The 5,681-nt window shown below is 42.1% G+C and overlaps 1 protein-coding gene across 2 annotated transcripts in view; it reads right to left on the reverse strand.

The window, feature by feature from the left end:
* glmna (glomulin, FKBP associated protein a) overlaps nucleotides 1–3,076 on the reverse strand; it is a 61,146-nt gene extending 58,070 nt beyond the window's left edge. Inside the window, exon 1 of one of the 2 annotated variants that reach the window (XM_043698788.1) lies at nucleotides 3,009–3,076. The gene's annotated coding sequence lies outside the window, so the exon portion shown is untranslated. Of the gene's footprint in view, nucleotides 1–2,469; nucleotides 2,881–3,008 lie in introns of those variants that run through there. The other variant, XM_043698789.1, reaches the window with a different exon arrangement.
* Between the last annotated feature and the right edge of the window lie 2,605 nt (nucleotides 3,077–5,681).

Here is a 5,681-nt window from a genome sequence, read left to right on the forward strand (position 1 = left end):
TCAGTCCATTGGCCCATCTGATCAAGATCCCGTTGTAATCAGAGGTATCCTTCTTCACTGTCCACTATACCTCCAATTTTGGTGTCATCTGCAAACTTACTAACTGTACCTCTTATGCTCGCATCCAAATCATTTATGTAAATGACAAAAAGTAGAGGACCCAGCACTGACCCTTTTGGCATTCCACTGGTCACAGGCCTCCAGTCTGTAAAACAACCCTCTGACTTCTACCTTTGTGCCAGTTCTGTATTCAAATGGCTAGTTCACCCAGTATTCCATGAGATGTAACCTTGCTAACCAGTCTCCCATGGGGAATCTTGTCGAACACCTTACTGTAAGTCCATATAGATCATGTCCACTGCTCTGTCCTCATCAATCCTCTTTGTTACTTCTTCAAAAAACTCAATCTAGTTTGGGAGACATGATCTCCCACGCACAAAGCCATGTTGACTATCTCTAATCCGTCCTTGCCTTTCCAAATACACGTACATCTTGTCTCTCAGGATTTCCTCCAACAACTTGCCCACCACCGACATCAGGCTCACTGGTCTATAGTTCCCTGGCTTCGAGGTAGATAGGATAGTGAAGAAGGCATTTGGTATGCTTTCCTGCATTGGTCAGAGTATTGAGTATAGGAGTTGTGTGGTCATGTTGTGGCTGTACAGGATGCTGTTTAGGCCACTGTTGGAATATTGCAAATTCTGGTCTCCTTCCTATCGGAAGGATGTTGTGAAACTTGAAAGAGTTCAGAAAAGATTTAGAAAGATGTTGCCTGGGCTGAAGGATATGAGCAACAGGGAGAAGTTGAAAAGCCTGGTGCTGTTTTCCCTGGAGCGTAAGAGGCAGAGGGGTCACCTTATAGAGGGTTATAAAATCACAAGGGGTATAGGTAGGATAAATAGACAAGGTGTTTTCCCTAGGGTGCAGGAGTCCAGAATAGAGGGCATAGGTTTAGTGTGAGAGGGGAAAGATATAAAAGGGACCCAAGGGGCAACTTTTTCATGTAGAGGGTGGTGCGTGTATGGAATAAGCTGCCAGAGGAAGTGGTGGAGGGTGGTACAATTGCAACATTTAAAAGACATCTGGATGGGTATATGAATAGGAAGGGTTTTGAGGAATAGGGGCCAGATTCTGGCAAGTGGACCTAGATTAGTTTGGGATATCAGGTCGCATGGACGAGTTGGACCGAAGGGTCTGTTTCCGAGTTGTACATCTCTATGGGTATTGAGGGAGTGCAGCGTAGGTTCACGAGGTCAATTCCTGGAATGGCGGGATTACCTTACACTGAAAGACTGGAGCGACTGGGCTTGTATATCCTTGAGTTTAGAAGACTGAGAGGGGATCTGATTGAGACATATAAGATTATTAAAGGATTGGACACTCTGGAGGCAGGAAACATGTTTCCGCTGATGGATGAGTGCCGAACCAGAGGACACAGCTTAAAATTAAGGGGTAGACCATTTAGGACAGAGATGAGGAGAAACGTCTTCACCCAGAGTGTGGTGGCTGTGTGGAATGCTCTGCCCCAGAGGGCAGTGGAGGCCCAGTCTCTGGATTCATTTAAGAAAGAGTTGGATAGAGCTCTCAAGGATAGTGGAATCAAGGGTTATGGAGATAAGGCAGGAACGGAATACTGATTAAGGATGATCAGCCACGATCATATTGAATGGTGGTGCAGGCTCGAAGGGCAGAATTGCCTACTCCTGCACCTATTGTCTATGACTTTAATTGCTATGTTGGGCAGCACTGTCACTCAGTGGTAGTGCCAGGGACCCGGCTTCAATTCCAAGCTCAAGGAATTGTCTGTGTGGAGTTTACTTTTTTTCCTGTGTTTCAATGTAGACTTGATGGACCAAATGGCCTCTTTCCACACTACTGGGGATTTTATGAATCATTCAAAATGGCAACAACTTGAAGCATTATGCAATTTGATGGACATGTTCAAATCCCTTCACAAATACGATGACCAGCAGAGCAGGGGAAAAAAATCCTGCACTCCAGATCTCATCATTTCAGGAGCACAAGGGGCAAAATGCCAAAAGTCAAGAATTATCTTGCTTGGTTATTTGAAAAACACCTGTGACCCTGAGCAGATTTTATCCTTGAATTGGAGGCCTAAAAATTAAGACTTTCAAATAATTTCTATATTACATACTACAAAGAGTCCAGATTGTAGCAACTGTACAGCCCAATATAAGTAATTGAACCAGAATCAAATATCAATTGAAGTTTAGCCAACTACATCCAATTACACCATTGCAATTTCTGGTACAGTAGCTTCAGATATACAACGAAATGAGTGCCAGAATTATGTAGAGAACTGGACAGGAAGGCACAACTGTGCCATGTCTTGTAAAGGACCCTTTGTTTGAAAGTCTATCTATCATTTTGTTAATTGTACGAGAGAAGTGACTGGGATAAAAAATCTTTTTTTTAAAATTGCTAAATCGTTGGCAATATAACACCTACACGATAAATACTCGTCAACAGTTGGTTTATACTCCGTAGAACACACTTTCCTTCGCTACAGAGAATGAGTCATCAGTCCCGAAACGTTAACTTTGATTTCTCTGCACAGATGCTGCCAGACCTGCTGAGTTTTTCCAGCAACTTATTTATGTTCCTTCTCGATCTTGAGGGGAAAGTTGAAATCACTTTGGTGCTGTCACAATCTTGGGTGTGAGATTTTGAACGATAGTGCTCCACACAGGATAGGGGAGAACATAAATCAACACTAGATAGATTTACGATTGCAATAAAATTGCTTTTGACATCAACGAGCAATCTACCTCCCCACCAACCCACCCATCTCAATAAAGATCCATCTTCCACTCCTTATAGCTGAAGATTCAGACGGTAATGTCTGCCATCAGCAAACCTTGCCCCTCCACCCGTGTCCGACCGGCTCAGGCACATGTGCCAGCCGTTGACAGTTGGGTTTAAACGGCATCATTCCATCCCCTCCTCCTCCTCCCCCACCCCCCACCTCGCCCTCGTTTCCCACTTACCTTCACAACGCAGCTGCGCACTACCACCTTCGGCAGGCGCACTTTCAGGACGTAACCTTACGTTGAAAGGGGGAGGGACAATCTTTTAGACCACGTGACAATCCGGGCCCCGCCCCCTCCCCATCTCATCCCCAACTGTCAAAACTCTCAGGTTGTCCACCACGGATTGCTCTGCGCTGGACCAGAACTGGAGAAAAAAATAAGCAGCTTTGTTTTGCGAATGGCAGAATACTAGCTGGAAACCTGATTAAAACAAAAACAGAACAAAAAGGCACTCAGCAGGCCCACGAGGTTCCGTGAACAGAAAGACAACTGAACCAACCAGTATAAATAATGTGGATACAAGAGCAGATAAAAGGGAATGATAAAGGATTGCTCGCGTCCTGGTTCTCCAAGCCTATTCACCAACCAGAAGGCACAAATCAGGAGTGTGACAGAATGCTTTCCATTTGCAGCTCCAACAATACTCAAGAAGCTAAACATTTTTAAAGAGTGCCACTTGATTGGCACCCTATTCATCGCCTTAAACATCTGCTTCCTCCACCATGATGCACAGTAACAGCAAAAATATAAGATTCACTGCAATAACTCACTAAACCTACTGGAACACTTTTCAAAACACTGAGCACTGCCATCTAGAAGAATAAGAGCAACAGGTGCATGGGAAGGTCACCTACAAGTTTTCTTTCAAGTCTCAAATCATCCTGGACAGCACGGTGCCTCAGAGCACTGCTGCCTCAGAGCACCAGGGACCCGCGTTCAATTCCAGCCTTGGGTGACTGTCTGTATGGAGTTTGTGTCTGTGTGGGTTTACTCTTGGTGCTCCGGTTTCCTCCCACCGTCCAAAGATGTGCAGGTTGGGTGGACTAGCCATGCTAAATCACCTGTAGTGCCTAGGGATGTGTAGGTTAAGTGGATTAGCCATGGGAAATGTGGGGTTACAGGGAAAAGGTGGAGGTGTGAGTATGGATGGGCTGTTCTTCAGAGAATTGGTGTAGGCGTGTTGGGCTGAATGGCCTGTTTCCACACTGTTGAAATTCTAGGATTGTCAGTCAGGCTTATAGTACAGTGCACTTGTGTATACAGGATATATTAATATACAAACCTTGTTCTTTTCAGACAGAAAGAATCTGTACATCCACTGTGCCTACTTCACCTGAACAAAATAGGTAATAGCATTTCACTGGTTCAATTCTCACAGCAATGCCTGGTCAGAGTCAACCTGCTCTGTTTAAAATTTAAATAGGCCCAGCAGTTAATCCTAATGAAGGGCGCATGCCCAAAACATCAATTCTCCTGCTCCTTGGATGCTTCCTGACCTGCTGTGCTTTTCCAGCGTCACTTTTCAACCCTAATCTCCAGCATCTGTAGTCCTCACTTTCTCCCAGCAATCCAATTGTCAATTAATTGTCAATCATCGTTCTCCATGAGTCCACTTGCCAATCAATCAGTATTTTCCTCTCATGCAATAAAAATGTTGCTTTTCCTTGAATTGGTGTTTTTGCAAATTGTACTTGAAGAATATAGTACAAAAACTTTGACAAAATATCATATTTTCAGTAATACCCAATTGTATGTCAGGATTGACATTTTCGAATTAAGATGTAACCCTAATTGAAAATATGCAACTGCTTTCAATTTCTATATAAAATATCAAAATAATTTATGTTTACAACCAAAACCTGTAATGGGGTTGTTGTGAAAAGATTTGGAAGTTGTTACATGAAAGAATGTAAAATTGTAGCAGATTGAGGACTTCCGTCATGATTCGAGGATGTTGTTCATTGTTTGCACTCAAAATTGCAGTGACTGTATTGCAAGAATAAGCAATTTTGCTGTGAAGCACTTTGGGATATCCTGGCATATTATAAGTTTTTTCATCCATATCGCTCATTTATCCATCTAATCTGTAGTAGTTTTACATTGGGCTGTATCAGCTACAAATATAACAAACTAAATTTCTACACTTATTTAAGTCAGCATATTAAAACCTTTTAACATTTCCTCTTGTTTGTAAAATAAGAAATGAAAAATAAACAAATTTAGTACATAGAGTAATCAATTAACATTAGAAGCAACTAAATTACTGCCCTTACAAAATCAATATACATTATCTAATACAGTCATGAACTGTAAAAGATGCCACGTATTTTGTTAACTCCATTATCATCAACTTATTAATAGGAATGTTAAATTAAAGGATAAAGTGAGTTAATAGGTTTATCTGCTTTGCACGCTATGTCTTAGATTATGTCCTAGAAATACATTCAGAATATATAAACTCATTGTAAGCTTCACTTTAACTTGATATTTCTTTGATATGTGGTCTTGAATTGTTTTAGGAAACTAGCCATAGGCTACAAAGCAGTGTACTATCTAGTTCCTCATAATGCTTAGTGCCTTAGGAAAACTCTAGCAGCTACTAGAGTTTTTTCTTATATAAATGAGATTTAATCTTCATACTGTGATTGCTTCTTTTGTTAAAGTAAATTTCGGAAGACACCAGCTTCAGATCCCTGACACTTTATTTCTGAAAACCGCAGGAGATATCTAGAGTGCCACCAAAGGAGTCTGGCAGTCTCCTCTATTCCTGATGAAGGGCTTTTGCCCGAAACGTCGATTTTCCTGCTCCTCAGATGCTGCCTGACCTGCTGTGCTTTTCCAGCACCATTC

The sequence above is a fragment of the Chiloscyllium plagiosum genome, chromosome 11, assembly GCF_004010195.1.
Source record: "Chiloscyllium plagiosum isolate BGI_BamShark_2017 chromosome 11, ASM401019v2, whole genome shotgun sequence".
Taxonomy (NCBI): domain Eukaryota; kingdom Metazoa; phylum Chordata; class Chondrichthyes; order Orectolobiformes; family Hemiscylliidae; genus Chiloscyllium; species Chiloscyllium plagiosum.